The following is a 26,511-nucleotide window of genomic DNA, read 5'->3' on the forward strand; positions in this document are numbered from 1 at the left end:
GGACCTGCTTTTCTTCCAAACTCTAATTCAAGCTTCCCATGTACAACCACAAGCCATTATAACCATTTGCAATCTTACTGTGATCCCTGAGTCCTTGGATTTCTTCATTTGTGCTTTTTATATTTATTCCTATTTATTTTTAGAATGTTGATTATTTATTTCATGTATTTGTAAGGCAGAGATACAAAAAGAGATAGATTTCTCATCTACTAGTTCACTCCCTAAATGCCTGCAGCAACCAAGGCTGAACCAGGCCAAAGCCAGGAATTAGAAACTCAATCCAAGTCTGCCATGTGGGTGGTGAAAGGTCACCACAAAACACTCCAAACACCGGAGTAAGGGAGAAGCTTTATTGTCGGGTGGGGGAAGCCCAATAGGCTGCCTCCCTGTGCAGTAGAAAACAACAGTCTGTACTGGGAGAACAGGTCTTATATGGCTTTGCAGAGGTAAAGAAGTGAGAGCCACAAATACTGTTAGGGCTGGGGTGGAGCTGACGCTTGTTGTTGAGCCCTTTGGTCACCTGACTTTTAGTAAGCCAGGCTGGGCTTAGAATTCAATAATGCACAAAATGGCGAGAGGACCAGAGCCTAAGGTGGCACCACAGATAAGACCATACCATTTTACTAATAGGTGGCAGAGACCCAGTGACCTGTTCTATCAGCTGATACTTCCCAAAGTCTACATTAGCAGGAAACTGGAACTGGGAGTGGAGCTAGGACTCAAAACCAGGCACTCAAATATGGGAGATAGGCATCCCAAATGGTGTCTTCTGCTGTGCCAAATGCCCCCTCTACCAATACCACTTAGTGTAGACTCTTTGGAACATTGGTTGTTTTATTATTCCTTGATTATATACTTACCTCCTTTGCTTCTTTGTCCTTTCCTGCATTTCTTTTCCCAGAATCCTAAATCTGAGTAAAAACCTCATTATTGGGACATAAGAAGGTAAGAGTGCCTGAAGAGTCATTCAATAATTATTTTAAAGCACCGTGGCTGCCACCTCATAGGGAATGTGTGTTCTACCAGCCTTCCTACAAGGTTCTCAAATGGACATGCTCTCAAACTGTATACTACAACTATTTCAAACTTTTTCCCCATTACTTTCAACAGAATTTCTACTTCACACAGAAAAGGGTGCCACAGATGAGGATTTCCTTGGTCTGCGAAAACTATTTGCATTCTGTACCCATCCATTCTGTTTTTTTTTTTTTTTTAATTTCCCACTGTTACCATAAAGGCAGAGTTCATCCTTTAACTCAAGGAACTTATATATATATATATATATATATGTATGTATATATGATATATATATATATATATATATATCCTATGTGTCCCTTACCCTATTCCCTTGTGAAGATTCCCACTCTCCTTAGCCTACTACAATTTATCTTCTCTGGAGCAAAAGTGTTGGCCCTAGTCTTTATAACCTTTGAGATTTATTGCTATACCACACATATAAAGAGCCTTACAGTCAATTCACCAGCATAGCTATAGCTTACTTAAATTGTTCAGACATGTATTTGGGGCCAGAGTTGTGGTGCAGCAGTTTAAGCCACCACTGTGATACCCACTTCTGATATCAAAATGCCTTTTGGAGTCCTGGCTACTCCTCTTCCAATCCAACTTTGTGCTAACGTGTCTAGGAAGCAGCAGATGATGGCTCAAGTACTCGAGTTCCTGCTATCCTTGTGGGAGACCTGGATGGAGTTCCTGGCTCCTGGCTTCATTTGGGGAATGAATTAGCAGATGAAAGATTTCCTCTCTCTCTTTCTGTCACTCTGCCATGCAAATAAATTAATAAATAAATCTTTTAAAAGGACATATTTGGGAGTCCTCATATCATGAATCTGTTCTATATAGTTTCAGTCCTACAAGATGAGTGAAGAGCCAAGGAGACCAACAGTCTTCTCATACAAACAGGATTCAGAGGAAAACAGGATTGCAACAATCAGCAGGATTCCTTGAAAGACCCTAAAAGCATGAGACCCTCCTCAAAGTATTCTTGGCTCAAGGTATTTTTAGCTCTCTGACTGCCCTTGTCATTCACTCAGTTCCTTAAAGGATAAAACAATCACTTTTGACTCTCCTTTTTTTTTTTTTTAATCCAATCTCCTTCCTGAATATCTCTTCAACTTATGCATATTTTTTTCCAATTCCAATGACTCCCCTGTGGTCCAAAACCACTATAAACTCTCAGCCATAATACTATAACAAAGTAAATCAGTTCACAACACCTTATTTGAAACCATTCAAAGATTTTTTAGGATAAAATGTTTTTTTTAGAAAAAATGCATTTACTGGGGCCAGCGCTGTGGTGTTGTAGGTGAATCCTCTGCCTGTGGCGCTGACATCCCATATGTATGCTGGTTCTAGTTCCGGCGGCTCCTCTTCCAATCCAGCTCTTTGCTGTGGCCTGGGAAAGCAGTAGAAGATGGCCCAAGTGCTTGGGCCCCTGCACCCACATGGGAGACCAGGAAGAAGCACTTGGCTCCTGGCTGCGGATTGGCACCTCCGGCCATTGCGGCTATTTGAGGAGTGAACCAATGGAAGGAAGACCTTTCTCTCTGTCTCTCTCTTTCACTGTCTCTAACTCCACCTCTTAAATAAATAACTAAAATCTTAAGAAAAGTATTTATTTTATTTGAAAGGCAGAATTGAGAGAGCAAGATCTTCCATCCACTCATTCACTCTCCAGATGGCTGCAATAGCCGGGGTTGAGCCAAGCCAAAGCCATAAGCCTGGAACTCCATCCAGGACTTCCACATGGGTGCAGGGGTCCAAACACTTGTGCCAAATTCCGTTGCTTTCCCAGGTGCATTAGCTAGGAGCTAGATTGGAAGTGGAGCAGCTGGGACTTGTACCAGTGCCCATATGGGATGCACGCATTGCAGGCAGTGGCTTACTCACTGTGGTACAATGCTGGCCCAGGATAAAATCCCAAATCCTAGGCTCCTATTCCCTACCTCTAAGCTTCATCTTGCAGCATTCTTGTCTTCTTAAGCTCCAATCACATTTAGTTTTTGCTCTTTTCCTCAAATGCATCATCTTTTCTATAATTGGAAACTTTGAACATGTTTTAATCTCCATATGCAATGCACTTTTTGTGTGAATTGAATAGTGCACCTGTAGGTATTAGTACATATCTGCTGAATGAATAAACAAATGAATATGATATACCTAAAATAATTTCCCCAATGGAAATTTAGAATCATAGAATTCTAGATTCCTTAAAAAGGTCCTTGCCCCAGTGTTATCATTGTGATAGAAATCTAGGAAAGATACGCTAGAAGAGATCAGCAATCTAGGTGTGAACTAGGGCTTAGTTTTTTTTGTTTTGTTTTGTTTTTAAGGTTTATTTATTTATTTGAAAGAGTTACAGAGAGGCAGAAGCAAAGAGAGAGAGAGGTCTTCCATCAGCTGGCTCACTCCCCAAATGGGCCAATCCAAAGCCAGGAGACTGGAGCCTCCTCTGTATCTCCCATGTGGATGCTGGGGGCCAAGAACTCAGGCCACCCTCAGCTGCTCTCCCAGGCATACCTGCAGGGAGCTAGATCAGAACTGGAGCAGTTGAGACTTGAACCAGGTACCCGTGCACAGCACAGGCCCCTAGGGCTTAGTTTTGAAGTTTACAGTGCTGAAGTAATTTGAGTTGCTTTGAGGAGGCTGGGAATTGACAGACGACATGAGTTGATTATACACACTTAACAACAAAGTAATAAATAAACAATAAAGCTACAGATTTTTCAGTTGTATCACAGCTGTATTTCTTCTATTGTAGCCAGATTTATGCACAGATATAGATATTGGTTTGGACAAACATACTCATATTCTATGCTGGTTAGTAGTTATTAATAAAATATAATCCTAGTTTTAATATATTTATTTCTTTGAAAACACAATTTATCAATCTTGTTCCTCTAAATACTACACTTAATTGGAGCTGGCGCTGTTACACAGCAGGTTAATGACCTGGCCTGAAGCACTGGAATCCCATATGGGCGCCGAGTTCTAGTCCCGGTTGCTCCTCTTCCGATCCAGCTCTCTGCTATGGCCTGGGATAGCAGTGGAAGATGACCCAAGTCCTTGGGCCGCTGCATCAGTGTGGGAGACCCAGAAGAAGCTCCTGGCTCCTGGCTTTGGATCGGTGCAGCTCTGGCTGTTGCGGCCATCTGGGGAGTGAACCAGCAGATGGAAGACCTCTCTCTCTCTGTCTCTACCTCTCTCTGTAACTCTTTCAAATAAATAAAATAAATCTTTATAAAAAAATACTGCACTTAAATGTGCAGTATATAATTAGCCTATGACTAAATACAAACTTCAGAAGACAAAGGCAGATTCTCCAAATTGTGAATAGTTGATGGTTTTTGAAGGAGTAAGTGGATTTGTCAGATGAAATTAATGATAAGCATTTCTGTTTTAAACTAATTTTTATATTTCAATCTTCCACTTCACTTTCAAAATATTTTATTTTTCTTGTTTAATCGTACTGTGTTCTATGCTTTTTTATTTCTAGTTCACTCTTTATTGAGTACTTTCTGCTCTTCCTCATGCTAGATGTTCAGCAAGTGGTTTAGTAGCCATTTTAGTGCTTACAAGCTTACACTCTTGAGGAAGTGAAGCAGTAGCTAATCTTTCTAAATTGTAAATGAAGGCCGGTGCCGCGGCTCACTAGGCTAATCCTCCGCCTTACGGCACCGGCACACCAAGTTCTAGTCCCGGTCGGGGCACCAGATTCTGTCCCAGTTGCCCCTCTTCCAGGCCAGCTCTCTGCTGTGGCCAGGGAGTGCAGTGGAGGATGGCCCAAGTCCTTGGGCCCTGCACCCCATGGGAGACCAGGATAAGTACCTGGCTCCTGCCATCGGATCAGCGCGGTGCGCTGGCCGCAGCGGGGCGGCCATTGGAGGGTGAACCAACGGCAAAGGAAGACCTTTCTCTCTGTCTCTCTCTCTCACTGTCCACTCTGCCTGTCAAAAAAAAAAATTGTAAATGAATACATCATCAGAATAACACACATTTCTTATATATAGCCAGTTCCTATCAAGCACCTTCAGTGTGAACATTTATAAATAAAAAGGGAAGTTTTCAGATGACTAAGGCTACATTATCATTTATCTGGGCCCTGGGCACTTAAGACTTTATGGAGTCCTTCCTTGACAAGAAATATATTCAATATTTTTTTAGCTATTTTAAAGTTTTATATATATATATATTTAAATATTTATTTATTTGAAAGACAGTGGGAGAGAGAGAGAGAGAGAGAGAGAGACAGAGCGAGAGCAAGAGAGATCTTCCATCTTCTGGTTCACTCTCCAGATGGCCACAATGGCCAGTGCTGGACCAGGCTGAAGCCAAGAGCTTCTTCTAGGTCCCCCAAGTGGGTAGCAGAGGTCCAAGCATTTGGGCTATCTTCTTGCTGCTTTTCCCAGACCACTAGTAGGGAGCTGGATTGGAAGTAGAGCAACTGGCACTCGAACTGTCACTGATACGGAATGTTGGAGCTGCAGACAGCAGTTTACCTCTCTGCACCATAGCACTAGCACCATATTTTTAATTTATAAATTAGTAAAATTTATAACCACTTTGGTCTAAGGACAATAAAGTCCAGATTGCATTCATTATTATATATATATATTATCATTGTTTATTTTTCTCTGATTTTAAAAGAAATAACATTAAAATGTTTTCATACATCTTCAAAAGTATCATGTGTCTAATAGATAAATTGGCCTGCAGGTGAACAGGAAGACTTTCATGTTAATTCATGAAAATGACCACATGGAAACCATGACAAATTGAACATTCAAACAGTATTTCTTGGGGCCAGCATTATGACTCAGCAAGTTAAGCTGCCACCTGCAATGCTGGCATGCCATGTGAGTGCTGGTTAGAGTCTCAGCTGCTCTACTTCCAATCCAGCTCTCTGCTAATGCAGAAGTTGGCCAAAATGGTTGGGCCCTTGGGCCCACAAAGGAGACCCAGATGCAATTCCAGGTTCCTGGCTTTGGCCTGGCCCAGTCCTGTCTGTTGCAACCTCTTGGGGAGTAAAGTAGCAGATGGAACATTATTCTCTCTCTGTCTCTCCCTCTCTTTCTGTAACTCTGCCTTTCAAATAAATAAATAAGTCTTAAAAAAAAAAGTAGCTCTCAAACTTTAACATGAATAAAAACTGCTGAAAGTTCATCAGTTTCCTAGGCCTTATTTCGGACTATTTGATTCAGGATTCATAAATTCATATTTCTAATGAGTTGAAAGGTGATACTGATGCTGCTGATCTGAGAACCACAGTTTTGGGATTATATATCTAAGTGTTTTGAGACGAAACCAGTTCCCCCAGTATGATTTGCTAGGAATACTATCCAGATCTCCTAATCAACCTTTATTGAACATTTACAATTATTTTTAAATGTGGAAATTGAAACTCAAAGCTTAAATAAATTTGCCAAGATGACTCAGCTAGATACTCGTAGACCTGGAATCTGAGCACAGGTCTTTACAGATTCCAAAGTATATGCTCTCTTATTATTATTACCATGTGGTAAAGATTGGTAGAATATAATCAGTGGACATAGAAGCAAATTTTTAAACATGAAATAAGATGTCATAGTGGTACTTCCCTGGGTCATTGTTGTATTTGAACTGTTTACTGCAACTGGCTGATGATCTTTCTATTTATTCTTCACTTCTAGTCTCCAGTTAACAACACCAGACAGAATGTAGCAATGGCTGGTAACATAATTTTCTGAAAGTCTTATTCTCTAATAAAAATTTTGAGTTGTGGACTTAAACACTTTTGCCTTATGAAATTAAAGGTCTCAGTTGATACTCTGTCTATTCTTATTTCATTATAAATACTAGGGGACTTCTAAAAGTTCATGGAAGATGGAATTAAAAGATAATGTGCATTTTCCATGAACCTTTAGAAGCACCTTTATACGTATAATCACTTTATCTTTCTCCCTATAGTTTATATTTTTGTATGTCTACATGTTTCTTACTACTTTTCTTTGATTCTTTTATTTCTGAAAAACATAGTTCAATACAAACATTGACTTTTTTTTTAAGATTTATTGATTTATCTGAAAGGTAGAGTTACAGAGAGGCAGAGGCAGAGAGAGAGAGATCTTCCATCCACTCCCCAAATGGCCACAATGGCTGAAACTGGGCCAATCTGAAGCTAGGAGCCATGAGCTTTCTCTGGACCTCCCACTGGGGTACAAGGGCCCGGGGGCTTGGGCCATCTTCCACTGCTTTCCCAGGCCACAGCAGAGAGCTGGATCAGAACTGGAGCAGCCAGGACTAGAACCTGTGCTAACATGGAATACTGGTGCTACAGGTGGTGGTACACCCCAATGCCAGCCCAACATTGACTTTTATAAAAATGTGGCCGGCACTGTAGTGCAGTGGGTTAACACTCTGGCCTGAAGTGCCGGTTTCTCAGCTGCTCCAATTCTGATCCAGCTTTCTGCTATGGCCTGGGAAAGCAGTAGAAGATGGCCCAAGTTCTTGGGAACCTGCATGGGAGACCCGGAAGAAGTGCCCAGCTCCCGGGTTCAGATTGGCGCAGCTCTATTTATCTATTAGACACATGATACTTTTGAAGATGTATGAAAACATTTTAATGTTATTTCTTTTAAAGAAATGATCTTTACCTTCTAAATAATTATGAAAACTATGGATTTATCTTAATATTATATGAACATGGGGCTGGTGCTGTGGCATAGTGGATAAAGCTGCCACCTACAGTCTGGCATCCCATATGGACACCGGTTCAAATCCTGGCTGCTCCACTTCCGATCCAGCTCTCTACAATGGCCTGGGAAAGCAGTAGAAGATGGTCCAAGTCCTTGGGCCCATGCACCCACGTGGGAGACCTGGAAGAAGCTCCTGGCTCCTGGCTTCGGATCAGCATAGCTCCAGCCAATTTAGCCACTGTGGCTGATTGGGGAGTGAATTAGGGGATGGACGACCGCCCCCCACCCCGCTTCTCCTCTCTCTGTGTAACTCTAACTTTCAAATAAAATAAATCATATAGATAAATAATAAAAAATATGAACATGAAAACAATATTGAAAAGCTTGGTTTATTAAAAGTATGGAACTTACATGATAACTATTAAACCTATAATATGGGGATGTACTGCAACCTTGGTGCCAGTGTATTAGAAAATCAAAGATTATAATATTATAAAAGATAGCTAGCAGCAATTATTTGTAATATGACAGATTGAAGTGTAGGTTCCTAGGAGATTGTCTCATTTGGGAAAATGAAAGGGAAGATGTGTCAGGTCTTTAATAAGAATTCCTTGAACAATGTTACTCATGATTATTTTCTCCTGAGAAAAGGACAAGCTAAAGTCATGATTCAGCTTGTAAAGTTTGGACTGGAATATAATATAAAGTGAATTAGAGAATACTTTGTAGTGGTCAAGATTTTATGTCCATTGCAAGCATCTTATTTTCTATATATTACTGAACTTTAGCATCCTAAGCAAGATAAAACATTTTGGTATTTGATTCTGTGAGTTCATCTTCATTAAGCAAAGGTCATTGCTTCCTAGATAGCAGAATTGACAGAGGACAAATGCTTGATTTTGATAGAATAGTCTAGGCCACATTGTGTAAAATCTGAACTAAAGTCACAAATACTAGTGCTGAGACCCTACCTTACCTTATAAGCCCTCTATCTCTGAGAGAGCTATGTGGAGAAATTATGGACAAGCTACATTCCTAGAGGAGGCATAACATGTCAGTAGCCAACCATATCCACTCTGAAGAGAGAGTTGGACAGGGAAAGCAGTACATACTCAGAAGCTAGGTTTGAATGAACAGGAGAACAGAAATTTGGTGCTATTTTCTTATCTTCTGTTATCACTAGATTGACATATTTGAATTTTTTCAAGAAAAAACTTACGGAATTTTTCAAATTCCTGGCCCACAGTTCAATCCACTGCTTGATAACAAATTCTCTAGGATTATTGAGATAGTTGACCCAATTATATATTGTGGGAATTTCTACCTTGTCCTCAAAATTTGTACAGATTGGGGCCGGTACTGTGGTGTAGCAGGTAAAGTCACCACCTATAATGCTGGTGTCCCATATGGGCGCCATTAGAAACCCAGCTGCTCCACTTCTGGTTCAGCTCTCTGCTGTGGCCTGGGAAAGCAGTAGAAGCTGTCCCAAGTCCTTGGCCCCTGTCACCCACATGGGAAACCTGGAAGAAGTTCCTGGCTCCTGCCTTTGGATTGGCCCAGCTCCAGCTGTTGCAGCCATTTGGAGAGTGACCCAATGACTAGAAGACCTCTCTCTCTCTCTCTCTCTCTCTCTCTCTCTCCCTCTCCCTCCCTCCCTCCCTCCACCTCTCTGTAAGTATGTCTTTCAAATAAATAAATAAATCTTTAAAAATTTGTATATATCTATAGCTGGGAAATCAGGTCAAATGTAAAAGTTTGATGTAAGGAATAAACAGGTCATTTCCAGTGTCCAACATGGTGGTGAACATTGGTAGATGTTTGATAAATATTTGTAAATATTTGTTGAATCATCTATCTCATTGCCTAAAGTACTTTCATTTTTTGAGCCTGGGAATATTACAGATTTGGTGGGTTATGGACAAGTTTACTGAAGTGAAATGTCAATAAGGCCCAATGGTGTACAAGGATTAGAAGAAAAGCATATGGCTGTGATACAAAGGAATTATTTTCATGTGACAGTTCTTGAACACTGACTAGGGCCCTTCCCAGTGGCTGTTAGCACTTAAGAGATATATCCATGAAAAGAAAGATAAGCAGCAGGTAACTGCTTCGCTCATTTGTACCCTTATGTAACTTCTTTAATCTCTGCATTTTTTTTCAGATTTTATAGTAAAATAAAGTGAAATCAAACTTAGCCAAGGCCAAGTCATCTGTCTTAACAGTATTCCCACCTAGATAGCTTTAAGGTTGTGCACAAAAACTAAGTAATCACCTAAATACTTGTCACATCATCAAGAAATTTCTTGTGGTCTATGTTGTAGTACCATAGATTGAGCTGCTGCCTGTGATGCTGGCATCCCATATGAGCTCTGGTTAAGTCCCAGCTGTTCCACTTGCAATCCAGCTCCTTGTTAGTGAAAGAAGAAAGCAGTAAAAGATGGCCCAAGGGCTTGGGCCCCTGCCATCCATGTAGGAGAGCTGGATGGAGCTCCAGGAGCCTGGCTTCAGCCTGACCCAGTCCAGGCTCTTGTGGCCATTTGGGGAATGAAGCAGAAGAATGAAGAATCTCTCTCTGTCTGTCTCTCCCTCTCTTTCTCTGTAACTCTGCCTTTCAATTAAATAAATAAATCTTTTTAAAAACTTCTCAGATTTTTAAATCAGATTACAATGTAGAATAATTTTATAAAAATAATTTTCTATTAAGTACATAGAGCATAATTAACTCTGTAAAGATAAATACAGTTAGCCTTCAGTATCCATAGGGTACTGATTCTAGGACCCACCCATGAATATAAATATCTGAAGATGCCCAAGTCCTTGTATAAAATGGTTTAATATTTGCATATAACCTACATAATCCTCCTGTATACTTTAAATCATCTCTAGATTACTTATAATACCTAATATAATGTAAATGCCATTTTGTTGTTATATGGTATTCTTTAGGCAGAAATAATGATAAAGAAAAAGCCTTTTCATGTTCAGTACAGATGCAGTCATCATGGGCCTCACTAAGTTTTTCCATCAGAGGTTGATTGAATCTATGGATGCTGAGCCCATCGACTCAGAGGGTCAAATGCATCCTTATTTGAACTTTATAACCTAGGCAGATCATGCATCTTGTTTTGCTTTTCCAAATTAAGAAGTTAATGGTTGTGAGTCGTAATTTGTTTCAGTGTCACAAACAGACTTTGAGTTTATTGAATGCTGAAGATGACAAGATCCAAGATTCATTTCATCTCATCCCATTGAGAGTATGTAGCCATTATGGCTTGGGATGACTCTGGCTCTGAAGGACTGCCTTATTTATATAACTCAATTAGGCAAACACCACTCCCCATGGCATAGTGATTCAGATAAGCCAATGTAGTTATTTTTTTAAAAAAGATTTATTTACTTATTTGAAAAGCAGAGTTACAGAGAGGCAAAGAGAGGGAGATAGAGGTCTTCCATCTGCTGGTTCACTCCTCAAATGACCGCAACAGGAGAAGCTGAGCCAATATGAAACCAGGGGTCAGGAACTTCTTCAGGGTCTTCAACATGGGTGCATCGGCCCAAGGACTTGGGCCATTTTCTACTGATTTCCCAGGCCATAGTAGAGAGCTGGATCAGAAGAGGAGCAGCCAGGACTCCAACAGGCACCCATATGGGATGCTGGCACTACAGGCAGTAGCTATACCTGCTATACCACAGTGTGGTTCCCCACAATGTAGTTCTAAAAACACTTTCTTTTGTATTGAAGAAAAGTATTTAAAAGTCCATTAACATGATCTTGACAGTTGATCGACCTATGAGTTTTCTACACATTATATAGCTGAGAGTGATCATCAAATCCTGTTCTTAACTGACTTTATTTTTAAAAATTATTAATTTTTCATTAAATAAAATTTGGAAATAAGATACTAAAAGATATATATATGTGTGTGTGTGTGTGTATAAAAGCACTCAAAGACAAATATTGAATAGTTCTTTTTCTTTTTCTTTTCTTCTTTCCTCTTTTTCTCTCCTTCCCTCTTTTCCTTTTTTTTCCTAAAGAAGACTTTTTCAAAAAATTCCTTTTCTTTATTTGAAAAAGAGAGAGCAAGAAAGCGTCCATCCACTGGTTCACTCCCCAGGTGTCCACACAGCTGGGGCTAGAATAGGACAAAGCCAGAAGCCAGAACTCAATCTGTGCCTCTTACATGGGTGGCAAGGACCCAAGTACTTAAGTCATCACCTTCTGCCTCCCAGAGTGTGTGTTCACAGGAAATCGGAACTGGGAGTGAGGCTGGGATTTAAATCCAGGTACTCCAGTATGGGATGGAGGCATTTCAACCAATGACTTAACCAATGTACCAGTTGTCCATCCAGGCTTTCTGTCTTTCTTTTAAAAATTATTTATTTATTTTCATTTGAAAGGCAGAGAGAGGGGAAGGGAAGTGGAGGGGAGGGCAAGGGAGGGAAGAGGAGGAGGGGAGGGGAGGGAAGTAAAGAAATCTTCCATCTACTAGTTTTACTGCCCAAAAGTCCCCCCAAAAAAGTGGTGGGGACCCTACTACTTACTACCCATTGTTTATGGCCTCTCAGGATGAACATTAGCAGAAAGTTTGACCAAAGTGGAGGCATGGTTTGATCTGAGGCCTTCCAATACGGGACCCTGGCTTCTAAGGCCTTCCTTCTTAACAAGCTGTTCCAGAACCCACAGTTGGAGTAATAACTTTGTTATGTTTAATATTATAATCTGAATATTTCCTACTGATTCTGTGTTTCTCTATTTCATTGAAATGATGTACTGCATTCCATTTAGTAATTTTCCTGTAATTTGACATTTAGCATAATTATTGTTTCCTGTCTTTTGTTTTCATATTATCAATTGCTGCCTCCCTGTATACTCTAGAGCTAAAGCAAAGCTGAGTTTTTTGCTTATTTCAATTAAGACCACTCTGTGGACAAAATCCTGGTAGCATCTCAGTACAATGAGGGCAAATTGAGATTTTTATGTCTTTTGAGGGAGTCTGGCTTAAGGTAGATCTTTCAATAAGAGGGTTTGATTGAGACAGGATAAGAATCATAATAATTGAGGATTAATTGGAGGACAAGCAAGACAAAAGTTTTGAGGCTAGTGTTTTGAAGAGAAAATAGAAGAGAAAACAGTTTGGTATTATCTGAAAAAAAGTTGAGTGGTCTGATATCTCTTTTTTTTTTTTTTTTTTTTTTGACAGGCAGAGTGGACAGTGAGAGAGAGAGACAGAGAGAAAGGTCTTCCTTTGCCGTTGGTTCACCCTCCAATGGCCGCCGCGGCTGGCGTACCGCGCTGATCCGATGGCAGGAGCCAGGAGCCAGGTGCTTTTCCTGGTCTCCCATGGGGTGCAGGGCCCAAGCACCTGGGCCATCCTCCACTGCACTCCCTGGCCACAGCAGAGAGCTGGCCTGGAAGAGGGGCAACTGGGACAGAATCCGGCGCCCCGACCGGGACTAGAACTCGGTGTGCCGGCACCGCTAGTCGGAGGATTAGCCTATTGAGCCGCGGCGCCGGCTTTTTACCTGGCTTCTTAAGAGCTTAGAAAGGGGAGTGTTTACTTAGTACTGTCCCCAGGTCCCAGGTAAGGGGAAGTACATCCTGGGGAAAGGGTCATCTGATTGACAGGTGGGCGGATAGGATTACAGGGAGCAGGGGAGGTATGACTTCCAGCTCCTGACCTTAACCTAGCTATCCCATATCACTTTCAAATAAAATAATATATATATATATAAACTTTATTTAGTAAATATAAATTTCCAAAGTACAGTTTATGGATTACAATGGCTCCCTCCCATAACTTCTCTCCCACTCCCACCCCTCCCATCTCCCGCTCCCTCTCCCATTCCATTCACATCAAGATTCACCTTCAATCATCTTTATATACAGAAGATCGATTGAGTATATATTAAGTAAAGATTTCATCAGTTTGCAGCCACACAGAAACACAAAGTGTAAAATACTGTTTCAGTACTAGTTATACCATTACTTCACATTGGACAACACATTAAGGACAGATCCCACATTAGGAGTAAGTACACAGTGACTCCTGTTGTTGACTTAACAATTGACACTCTTGTTTATGGCGTCAGTAATCTCCCTAGGCTCTAGTCATGAGTTGCCAAGGCTAGGTAAGCTGTTTGAGTTCGCCAATTTCGATCTTATTCAGACAGGGTCATAGCCAAAGTGGAAGTTCTCTCCTCCCTTCAGAGAAAGGTACCTCCTTATTTGATGACCTGTTTTTTCCACTGGGATCTCACTCACAGAGATCTTTCATTTAGGGTTTTTTTTTTTTTTTTTTTTTTTTTTTTGCCAGAGTGTCTTGGCTTTCCATGCCTAAAATACTCTCATGGGCTCTTCAGCCAGATCCGAATGCTTTAAGGACTGATTCTGAGGCCAGAGTGCTGTTTAGGACTTCTGCCATTCTATGAGTCTGCTGTGTATCCCACTTCCCATGTTTGATCATTCTCTCCCTTTTTCATTCTATCAGTAAGTATTAGCAGACACTAGTCTTGTTTATGTGATCCCTTTGACTCTTAGACCTATCAGTGTGATCAATTGTGAACAGAAATTGATCACTTGGACTAGTGAAGTGGCATTGGTACATGCCACCTTGATGGGATTGAATTGGAATCCCCTGGCACATTTCTAACTCCACCATTTGGGGCAAGTCCAATTGAGCATGTCCCAAATTGTACATCTCTTCCCTCTCTTATTCCCACTCTTATATTTAACAGGGATCACTTTTCAGTTAAATTTAAACACCTAAGAATAATTGTGTGTTAATTACAGAGTTCAACCAATAGTACTAGAACAAAAAAAATACTAAAAGGGATAAAGTATTACATTGTACATCAACAGTCAGGACAAGGGCTGATCAAGTCACTGTTTCTCATAGTGTCCATTTCACTTCAACAGGTTTCCCCTTTGGTACTCAGTTGGTAGTCGCTGATCAGTGAGAACATATGATATTTTTCCCTCTGGGACTGGCTTAATTCACTCAGCATAATGTTTTCCAGATTCCTCCGTCTTGTTGCAAATGACCGGATTTCATTGTGTTTTTTTTTTCTCTGTATAGTATTCCATAGAGTACATGTCCCATAATTTCTTTATACAGTCTACTGTTGATGGGTATTTGGGTTGGTTCCAGGTCTTGGCTATTGTGAATTGAGCTGCAATAAACATTAAGGTGCAGACAGCTTTTTTGTTTGCCAATTTCATTTCCTTTGGGTAAATTCCAAGGAGTGGGATGGCTGGGTTGTATGGTAGGGCTATATTCAGCTTTCTGAGGAATCTCCAGACTGACTTCCATAGTGGCTTTAGCAGTTTGCATTCCCACCAACAGTGGGTTAGTGTCCCTTTTTCCCCACATCCTTGCCAACATCTGTTGTTGGTAGATTTCTGAATGTGAGCCATTCTAACTGGGGTGGGGCGAAACCTCATTGTGGTTTTGATTTGCATTTCCCTAGTTGCTAGTGATCTTGAACATTTTTTCATGTGCCTGTTGGCCATTTGGATTTCCTCTTTTGAAAAATGTCTATTGAGGTCCTTGGCCCATCTCTTAAGTGGGTTGTTGGTTTTGTTTTTGTGGAGTTTCTTGATCTCTTTGTAGATTCTGGTTATTAACCCTTTATCTGTTGCATACTTTGCAAATATTTTTTCACATTCTGTCAGTTGCCTCTTCACTTTCCTGACTGTTTCTTTTAAAGTACAGAAACTTCTCAATTTTATGCAATCCGAAATTTTTTTTTTTTGACAGGCAGAGTGGACAGTGAGAGAGAGACAGACAGAGAGAAAGGTCTTCCTTTGCCATTGTTTCACCCTCCAATGGCTGCCGCGGCTGGCGAGCTGTGGCCGGCGCACTGCGCTGATCCGATGGCAGGAGCCAGGTACTTATCCTGGTCTCCCATGGGGTGCAGGGCCCAAGCATTTGGGCCATCCTCCACTGCACTCCCTGGCCACAGCAGAGAGCAGGCCTGGAAGAGGGGCGACCGGGACAGAATCCGGCGCCCCAACCAGGACTAGAACCCGGTGTGCTGGCGCCGCAAGGTGGAGGATTAGCCTAATGAGCCGCGGCGCCGGCCACAATCCCAAATGTTAATTTTGGCTTTGACTGCCCGTGCTTCTGGGGTCTTTTCCAAGAAGTCTTTGCTGGTACCTATATCTTGCAGGGTTTCTCCAATGTTTTCTAATAATTTGATGGTGTTGGGTCATAGATTTATGTCTTTAATCCATGTTGAGTGGATTTTTGTGTAAGGTGAAAGGTAGGGGTCTCGTTTCATGCTTCTGTACGTGGAAATCCAATTTTCCCAGCACCATTTATTGAATAGACTGTCTTTACTCCAGGAATTGGTTTTGGATCCTTGATCAAATATGAGTTGGCTGTAGATGTTTGGATTGATTTCTGGTGTTTCTGTTCTGTTCCGTTGGTCTATCCATCTGTTTCTGTACCAGTACCATGCTGTTTTGATAACAACTGCCCTGTAGTATGTCCTGAAATCTGGTATTGTGATGCCTCCAGCTTTGTTTTTGTTGTACAAGATTGCTTTAGCTATTCAAGGTCTCCTGTGTCTCCATATGAATTTCAGCATCATTTTTTCCAGATCTGAGAAGAAGGTCTTCGGTATCTTGATTGGTATTGCATTGAATCTATAAATTGCTTTTGGGAGAATGGACATTTTGATGATATTGATTCTTCCAATCCATGAGCATGGTAGATTTTTCCATTTCTTGGTATCCTCTTCTATTTCTTTCTTTAAGGTTTTGTAATTTTCATCGTAGAGATCTTTAACATCCTTGGTTAAGTTGATTCCAAGGTATTTGATTGTTTTTGTAGCTATTGTGAATGGGATTGATCTTAGAAGTTCTTTCTCAGCCGTGGCCATGGCATTGCCTGTGTAAACAAAGGCTGTTGATTTTTGTGCATTGATTTTATATCCTGCTACTTTGCCAAACTCTTCTATGAGTTCCAATAGTCTCTTAGTAGAGTTCTTTGTGTCCCGTAAATAAAGAATCATATCATCTGCAAAGAGGGATAGTTTGAGTTCTTCCTTCCCGGTTTGTATCCCTTTAATTTCTTTTTCTTGCCTAATAGCTCTGGCTAAAACTTCCAGAACTGTATTGAATAGCAGTGGTGAGAGTGGGCATCCCTGTCTGGTACCAGATCTCAGTGAAAATGCTTCCAGCTTTTCCCCATTCAATAGGATGTTGGCTGTGGGTTTTTCATAGATTGCTTTGATTGTATTGAGGAATGTTCCTTCCAAACCCAGTTTGCTTAGGGTTTTCATCATGAACGGGTGTTGTATTTTATCAAATGCTTTCTCGGTGTCTATTGAGATAATCATATGGTTTTTCTTCTGCAGTCTGTCAATGTGGTGTATCATGTTGATTGTTTTGCACACATTGAACCAATCCTGCATACCAGGGATAAATCCTACTTGGTCTGGATGGATGATCTTTCTGATGTGTTGTTGCATTCTATTGGCGAGAATTTTATTGAGGATTTTTGCATCTATGTTCATCAGGGATATTGGTCTGTAATTCTCTTTCAATGCTGCATCTTTTTCCGGCTTAGGAATTAAGGTGATGCTGGCTTCATAGAAAGAATTTGGGAGGATTCCCTCTTCTTCGATTGTTCTGAATATTTTGAGAAGAATTGGAGTTAGTTCTTCTTTAAATGTCTGGTACAATTCAGCAGTGAATCCATCTGGTCCTGGGCTTTTCTTTGTTGGGAGGGCCTTTATTACTGTTTCAATTTCTGTCTCAGTTATGGGTCTGTTTAGGTTTTCTATGTCTTCCTGGTTCAATTTAGGTAGATTTCATGTGTCCAGGAATCTGTCCATTTCTGATCGATTTCCCTGTTTGCTGGCATACAGTCCTTATAGCAATTTCTGATGATTCTTTTTATTTCTGTGGTGTCTGTTGTTACATTTCCTTTTTCATCTCTGATTTTATTGATTTGGGTCTTTTATCTTCTTTTTTTAGTTAGTTGGGACAATGGGATGTCAATTTTGTTTATTTTTTCAAAAACCACCTCCTCGTTTGGCTGATTTTTTGTAATGTTTTTTTGGATTCAATCCTGTTGATTTCTTCCCTGATTTTAATTATTTCTCTTCTCCTGCTAGATTTGGGTCTGGTTTGCTGCAGATTTTCTAGATTCTTAAGATGAATTGGAAGCTCATTTATTTGGTGCCTTTCCAATTTCTTGATGTAGGAACATATTGTTATAATCTTTCCTCTTAACACTGCTTTTGCTGTATCCCATAAGTTTTGGTATGTTGTGCTGTTATCCTCATTGACTTCCAGAAAATTTTTGATTTCTTCTATGACCCATTGTTCACTCAGGAGCATGTTGTTCAATCTCCATGTGTTTGCATATGCTCTAGGGATTCCTGAGTTGCTAATTTCCAACTTCATTCCTCTATGGTCTGAGAAGCTGCATCGTATGATTCTAATTCTTTTGAATTTGCTGAGACTTGCTTTATAGCCTAGTATGTGGTCAGTCCTAAAGAAGGTTCCATGTACTGCTAGAAGAATGTAAATGCTTTATGTGTAGGATGAAAAGTTCTGTAGATATCTGTTAGATCCATTTGGGCTATAGTGTCATTTAAATCTGCTGTCTCCTTGTTGATATTCTGTCCTGTTGATCTGTCTATTTCTGATAGTGGAGTATTGATGTCCCCCAGTACTATTGTATTGAGGTCTAAGTCTCCCTTTAAGTCCCTTAACAAATCTTTTAAATAAACTGGTGCCCTGTAATTAGGTGCATATACATTGATAATCATTATATCTTCCTGTTGAATTGATCCCTTAATCATTATAGAGTGCCCCTCTTTGTCTCTCTTAACAGTTTTTGTGGTAAAGTTTATTTTGTCTGATATTAAGATGGCTACACCCACTCTTTTTTCATTTCTGTTGGCATGGTATATATTTTTCCAGCCTTTCACTTTCAGTCTGTATTCATCTTTGTTGGAAAGATGTGTTTCTTGTAAGCAGCAAATAGATGGGTTTTGTTCCTTAACCCAATCAGCCAATCTGTGTCTTTTAACTGGACAGTTCAGGCCATTAACGTTCAATGTGACTATTGATAAGTGGTAACTTTGCCCTGCCATTTGCCAAAGATATTTTCTAATATATGCTTTGAACTCCCTGTGATCTTTTGCTGTGAGGTTTCCTTCCTTTACCTTCTTTCATATTGATGACCGTGTTTCTGTGTTTCTGTGTTTCTGTGTGCAACACATCTTTAAGCATCTTTTGCAGGGCTGGACAAGTGGCGACAAATTCTTTCAATTTCTGTTTGCTATGAAAAGTCTTTATTTCACCTTCATTCACAAATGAGAGCTTTGCAGGATATAATATTCTGGGCTGGCCGTTTTTCTCTCTTAGTACCTGGGCTATGTCTCGTCATTCCCTCCTACCTGTAGGGTTTCTGATGAGAAGTCAGCTGTGAGTCTGATTGGAGATCCTCTGAGAGTAATCTGACGTTTCTGTCTTGCACATTTTAGGATCTTTTCTTTATGTTTCACTGTGGTGAGTGATTATAACGTGTCATGGTGAGCATCTCTTTTGGTCATGTTTACTAGGGGTTCCGTGAGCTTCCTGTACTAGGATTTCTCTGTCCTTCTGCAAACCCGGGAAGTTCTCTGCAAGTGTCTCACTAAAAAGGCCTTCTAGTGCTTTCTCTCTCTCCATGCCTTCAGGAACTCCTAGAACCCGAATGTTGGGTTTTTTAATAGTATCCTGTAGATTCCCAACAATATTTTTTAGATTTCTAATTTCCTCTTCTTTTCTTTGGTTTGACTGTATACTTTCCTGTGCTCTGTCTTCTAAATCAGATATTCTCTCGTCTGTTTGACTGACTCTGTTTTTAAGGCTCTCTAATGTGTTTGTCATTTGATCTATTGAGTTCTTCATTTCATTTTGATTTCTCTTCACTATCACACTTTCCTGTTCTGCTAGTTTCTGCGTTTCACTTTGATTCCTCCTTAAGATTTCATTTTCTCGAAGGAGATTTTCTATCCTGTCCAGTAATGATTTCCGTAGCTCAAGCATTTGTTTTTGAAAACTTCTAATTGTTCTTATCATAAATTTTTTGAAATTGGTATCTTGCAATTCTTCCATCTCATCATCTTCATAATCTTGGCTTGGGGTGTCTTGTTCATTTGGGGGTGCCAAAATGTCTTCCTTGTTCTTGTTTCCTCAGTTTCTGCGTTTGTTGCTTGGCATTGTGGAGATATTCTTTGGATTCTTCCCTCGCTGTGGTGTTTTTTCTTGTTATACTATGACTGTATTAAGTGGACTGTCTGCTTTTGATGGAGCCTTAGAGGCTTGAGATGGGTGTGGCCAGAGAGCTCTCTTTGGTTCCTCAGGGTTAACGGTGTGCCAGAGGTGACACTCCCAGGTTAGGCATGGTAAATCTCTCTCTCTCTTTTCTTTTCTTTCATTCTTTCTTTTTTTTTTGATTCAGAAGGGAAGTAATTCCACACAGCTGAATGGAATTGGAGGTAGTTAGCAGGCGAATGATATACCCACAGGAGCCAGAGATTGGAAGCTCTTTCCCTAGGACCACACAGGGAATCTGTTCTGCCCTCAGTGTGGGCTCAAATTGTCCTGCAGTCTCCCACTTTTTTACCAAAGTTACCGAATTGTAGCGTCTCTGGAGAGTACTCACGTGAATTCCATGAGTTCTCTCACCCACTGTCTCTTTTTTCACAGTCTCAGTTCATTAGCACCACACATTCACTAGGTCTTAATCTTCTGTTATTTCACACACACACACACACACACACACACACCCAGAGTCAGGGTTTTCTGCTTGGCTGAGGGCGGGTGCAGTCCTGAAGTCATGCTGATTAGGACGTATGTCCAAAATGGTGCCTGCTCTTTGTCTTGCTCGCCTTTGAGAGGTGAGCAGAGAGAGAGAAACTTGTGTCCATACCGGTCACATTTTTTTTTTTCCTCTCTCTTCTAGTTAGCCTGGTGAACTTTTCCCCACGGGGTTTCAAGCCTCGTTCCCTCTAGTCTCCTCTTTCCGCTTGCCCGCCAGTGTCTCAGGCTATTGAGGTTCAGCTCACCTCGCGTTCCAGCACTGGTGCGTTGATTCTGCCACTGGTGTCCTGAGCCGTGGGCTCCTATGCCCTCCACGCAGGTCCACCATGAATCACTAGTTCCGGAAGAGTTTCCTCTGCTGTTTCTTCCCCTACTCTTCCTTGAACCTGCAGTATCTTCACTTTTATTAAACTCCCTCTTCCCGGACTATCAGTGTGCTCCCTTCCTATTCCATCTTGCCCTTTTTCCTAAATATGTTTTTAAAAAAAGAGATAAGTTTATTGAAATGAGCATTAACTGTAGTGGTTAATACACCCACATCCATATCTTAGTGCCTCGTTTCAACTTCCTGTTCAACTTCTGATTCCAGCCTCTTGTTAATGTGTACCTTGGGAGGCAGCAGATGATGGTTTGAGTACTTGGGTCCCTGACACCTACATGGCAGACTTGGATGGGGTTCATAGGTTCTGATATTATGCTGGCCCAGTCTCAGCTATTGTAGACATTTGTGGAATGAATCAGTGGATGGAAAAGCTCTCTCTTTGTCTATCTGTCTCTTGTTTTGTTGCTCTGTCTTGGAAATGAAAATAAAATTTTAAAGATGAGAGGAAGCTAAGTTTATTTTAGTGCAATTTTTTTGGAATTTTATTCATGAGCTGTTTTCAAAAAGTTCATAATAAATATGCATTATGGAAAGTCTATTCATGGATTTCAGGTTTTTTGCACAAAAATAAGCTTATTTTAATTATATTTTTGCATGAACTTTTGAAAGTATATTCATAAAGTTATTTTACCATGGGTAGAACAGAAAAAAAAGTTTGTCTAATTTAGTTGAGAATTTAAGATTAAGTTGAATTTACATTTATTGCTCAATCAATGAAAGTAAGATTCTTTTATAATGTGGAGCTGTTATTTGGCACAGTAGTAAAGATGTTACCTGGGATTCTGGCATTACATAAGGGAGTGCTTGGGTTCAGCCCCTGGCTTTGCTCCCAATCCCAGTTTCCTGTTAATGGGCATCCTGGAAGGTACCAGGTAGTGGCTTTGGTAGTTAGGTAACTGCCACAAACGTGGGTGACCTAAATTGAGTTTTAGGCTTTAGCCTGGCCCAACCCTGACTGTTGTGGCATTTGAGGAGTAAGTCAGTAGATGGGCAATCTTTTATTTTTAAATTTTTAATGTTTTATTCAAGCCAGTATATGCAAAATACTGTAACTTTAATATAACTAATATGAAAAATATTAGTAAAATATTTTTATATTTTCTTATACTAAGTCTTTTTCCCAAAGAAACCTTTTATTTAAGGATATAAAGTTCATGCATTTTTTTAAAGATTTATTTTATTTATTTGAAAGACAGAGTTACAGAGAGAGGTAGAGACAAAGAGAGAGGTCTTCCATCTGCTGGTTTACTCTCCAGACAGCCACAATGGTTGGAGCTACACCGATCTGAAGCCAGGAACTAAGAGCTTCTTCAGGGTCTCTCACGTGGGTGCAAGGGCCCAAGGACTCTGGCCATCTTCCACTGCTATCCCAGGCCATAGTAGAGAGCTGATGGGAAGAGGAGCAGCGGGGACAAGATCCGGCGCCCACATGGGATACCGGTGCTTCAGGCCAGGGCTTTAACCCACTGCACCACAGCACTGGCTCCCATGCATTTCATAAGTACAAGTTTAGGAATATAGTGATTCTTTCCACCATACCCTCCCTCCCACCCACACTCCCACCCATCCTCCTCCTCCTCCCTCTCCCATCCCCAGTCCCATTCTCCACTAAGATCCATTTTTTTAAAACTTTTATTTAATGAATATAGATTTCCAAAGTACAGCTTATGGATTACAATGGCTTCCCCCCCATAACGTCCCTCCCACCCACAACCCTCCCCTTTCCCACTCCCTCTCCCCTTCCATTCACATCAAGATTCATTTTCGATTCTCTTTATATACAGAAGATTAGTTTAGCATACATTAAGTAAAGATTTCAACAGTTTGCTCCCACAAAGAAACATAAAGTGAAAAATACTGTTTGAGTACTAGTTATAGCATTAAATCTCAATGTACAGCACACTAAGGACAAAGATCCTACATGAGGAGTAAGTGCACAGTGACTCCTGTTGTTGACTTAACAAATTGACACTCTTGTTTATGGCATCAGTAATCACCCTAGGCTCTTGTCATGAGCTGCCAAGGCTATGGAAGCCCCCTGAGTTCACCGACTCTGATCATATTTAGACAAGGCCATGGTCAAAGTGGAAGTTCTCTCCTCCCTTCAGAGAAAGGTACCTCCTTCTTTGATGACCCGTTCTTTCCACTGGGATCTCACTCGCGGAGATCTTTCATTTAGTTTTTTTTTTTTTTTTTTTTTTTTTCCAGAGTGTCTTGCCTTTCCATGCCTGAAATACTCTCATGGGCTTTTCAGCCGGATCCGCATGCCTTAAGGGCTGATTCTGAGGCCAGAGTGCTATTTAGGACATCTGCCATTCTATGGGTCTGCTGTGTATCTCACTTCCCATGTTGGATCATTCTCTCCCTTTTTTATTCTATCAGCTAGTATTTGCGGACATTAAGATCCATTTTTAATTAACATTATACACAGAAGACCAACTCTATACTAAGTAAAGAGTTCAACAATTTGCATGAAGGAAAAAGAAAACTGTTCCTCAACAGTCTAGACGAGGGCTGTTCAAAGTCATTGCATCTCGGAGTTAATTTCACTTTTTTTTTTTTAAAATTTAGTTAACTTTAAAGAAGCAACCAAGAATTATACATCTATTGTGAGCACTAAGACACAACTATAACTTATGAAATGTAAGAATATCCTCCACTTAATACATCAAAAGAAAATAAGTCCTTGAGAATGAGTTTTATCACTAATTAAAGAAAGCACCTAAGAAAACAAGCAATGGAGTTGGACAATTATGAAAAAAAAAACACAAGAATTTTCTCTATTTAATACATTAAAGTGAAATAACTCTTTAGAACAAGTTTTACTGTTAACTCTCATAATACAACTCTTTGAGGACAGAGGTCCTATGTGAGAAGTTGGTGCACAGTGACTTCTGTTGTTAATTTGATAATTAATACTCTTATGTATGACTTCAGTGATCACCTGAGGCTCTTGACATGAACTGCCAAGGCCATGAAAGTCTTTTGAATTTACAAACTCCATCAGTAGTTTAGACAAAGCCATAAGCAAAATAGAAGTTCTCTCCTCCCTTCAGAGAAAAGTACATTCTTTTTTGATGGCCGCTTCTTTCCACTGGGGTCTCACTCACAGAGATTCTTCATAAAAAAGGACATTTTTTGCCACAGTGTCTTGGCTTTCCAAGCCTGAAATGCTCTGGTAGGCTTTTCAGCTAGACCAGAATGACTTAAGGGCTGATTCTGAGGTCAGTGGTCATTCTATGAGTCTGCTGTGTAGACTGCTTCCCATGTTGGAGCATTCACTCATTTTAAATTCTTTTTTTATTATTTTTTTATTTATTTTTTTGACAGGCAGAGTGGATCAAACATTTAATCCTATCTATACATCACTTTAATACTTAATCCTATCCATATGATCACTTTAAAACTTAAGATGATATTCTTACCACCCAAAGGGGATTTGGGGTCCCATGGCAAGTTTTTAAACTGTACCCTTAGAAGTAAGTCTTAGGAATGTATGTAGAACTATATAGCTTTACAGTTACAAACTTCATATACTTCATAATTACTACTTTAGGAACATGGTGATTCTTTCCACTCTGTCCTCTCTCCCACTCATAATCCCACCCCTCTTCCTCCTCTCTTATTTTTTACTCAGATCTATTTTCTCTTTCTTTCTTTCTTTCTTTCTTTCTTTCTTTCCTTTTTTTTTTTTTTTTGGACAGGTAGAATTAGACAGTGAGAGAGAGAGAGACAGAGAAAGGTTTTCCTTCCATTGGTTCACCCCCCAAATGGCCGCTACGGCTGGCGTGCTGCAGCTGGCGTGCTGCGCTGACCCGAAGCCAGAAGCCAGGTGCTTCCTCTTGGTCTCCCATGCAGGTGCAGGGCCAAAGCACTTGGGCCATCCTCCACTGCCTTCCCGGGCCACAGCAGAGAGCTGGACTGGAAGAGGAGAACCGGGACAGAATCCGGCACAGCAACTGGGACTAGAACCCAGGGTGCCAGCACCGCAGGCAGAGGATTAGCCAAGTGAGCCATGGCGCTGGCCACTCAGATCTATTTTCAACTGATTTTATACACATATAATTAACTCTGTGATAAGTAAAGAGTTCAACAAATAGTATTAAAAAAACTTCTTCACCAGTCAAGACAAGGGCTGATCAAGTCATTGTTTCTCACAGTGTCAATTACACTTCTACAGATTGCCTTTAGGTGCTTTGTTAGTTATCACAGGTCAGGGAGATCATATGGTATTTGTCCCTTTGGGACTGGCTTATTGCACTAAGTATGATTATTTCCAGATTCATCCATTTTGTTGCAAATGACCAGGTTTCATTTTTTTGTACTGCTGTGTATTATTCCATGGTGAACATATACCATAATTTCTTTTTCTAGTCTTCAGTTTATGGGCATTTGGGTTGATTCCATGTCTTAGCTATTGTGAATTGAGCTACAATAAACATGAGGGTGCAGATAACTCTTTCATATGCTGATTTCATTTCAGTGGGAAATCTTGTTTGTCTCTCTCTCTCTCTGCCTCTCAAATAAATACCAGTAATTTTTTTTGTTTCTCACTCTCTCTTTTTTAAAGATTTATTTGAAAGTTACAGTTACAGGTCCTTCTTGCAGGTCCAGTGGTCTGGTCGCAGCGCAGCAACCCTCGGACCCCTGTGAACATGGCGCTGCGAGTGGCGCGGAGCATGCGAGCTGTGGCCTGCAGCTTGCTGGCTGCCTCGGCGCCCACCGCACCCTGCTCGCCTCTGCCCTGGCAGCTGCGGGTGGGCGCCGTCTGAACGCTGCGCACTGGACCCGCTCTGCTCTTGGTGAGTAGATTCACAGAGAAACATTTATGGATAACAGAAACTGGTATTGGAACAGTGGGAATCAGCAATTTTGCACAGGAAGCTTTGGGAGATGTTGTTTATTGTAGTCTGCCTGAAGTTGGGACAAAATTGAAAAAACAAGATGAATTTGGTGCCTTGGGAAGTTTGAAAGCTGCTAGTGAACTCTGTTCTCCTGTCTCAGGAGAAGTAACTGAAATTAATGAAGCCCTTACAAAAAACCCAGGACTTGTCAGCAAATCTTGTTATGAAGATGGTTGGCTGATCAAGATGACACTGAGTAACCCTTCAGAACTAGATGAACTAATGAGTGAAGAAGCCTATGAGAAATATATAAAATCTGTTGAGGAATGAAAGTGGAACCCTTACATGAACTAGTATGGAATAACTTAATCCAGCACAGTTTTCTCTTAAATTAGTGGCAGACAGGACTTAAAATAGCAACTTTTAGCAATCTTGATGGAAGAAATACTACTTTCAACTCTGCTACTGGAAGAAAATATACCCTAACTTTGTAATGATTGCAGATAAACTCAATATGCATCTTTTTCACAGTACCTTGTGATTTTATACCAGGCTCTAGGCACTAGTATTCAGAATACATGAAGTTATCTGTGGTAAAAACTAGTTATACAAATAATGTAATTCAAGGATAACATTGTTATCTTAAGCCTTATGTAATATGGTAACTTGCTTATATTCATCCCTGGATTGGGGTCAAAATATATAATGATCTTTCCATTGGAAGTAACTGGGAATACACAACAGTTTTTTTTAGTTGTACAGTGC

At 40.4% G+C, this 26,511-nt stretch overlaps 1 protein-coding gene and 1 pseudogene across 1 annotated transcript in view; both read left to right on the top strand.

Annotated features, from left to right (window-relative positions):
• The first annotated feature begins 1,881 nt into the window (after positions 1 to 1,881).
• LOC127493177 (glycine cleavage system H protein, mitochondrial-like) lies at positions 1,882 to 26,192 on the top strand (annotated as a pseudogene).
• FILIP1 (filamin A interacting protein 1) overlaps positions 25,588 to 26,511 on the top strand; it is a 300,074-nt gene continuing 299,150 nt past the window's right edge. Inside the window, exon 1 of the mRNA XM_070073868.1 lies at positions 25,588 to 25,704. The gene's annotated coding sequence lies outside the window, so the exon portion shown is untranslated. The remainder of the gene's footprint in view (positions 25,705 to 26,511) is intronic.

This window comes from Oryctolagus cuniculus, chromosome 5 (genome assembly GCF_964237555.1).
Source record: "Oryctolagus cuniculus chromosome 5, mOryCun1.1, whole genome shotgun sequence".
In the NCBI taxonomy this organism is placed as follows: Eukaryota; Metazoa; Chordata; class Mammalia; order Lagomorpha; family Leporidae; genus Oryctolagus; species Oryctolagus cuniculus.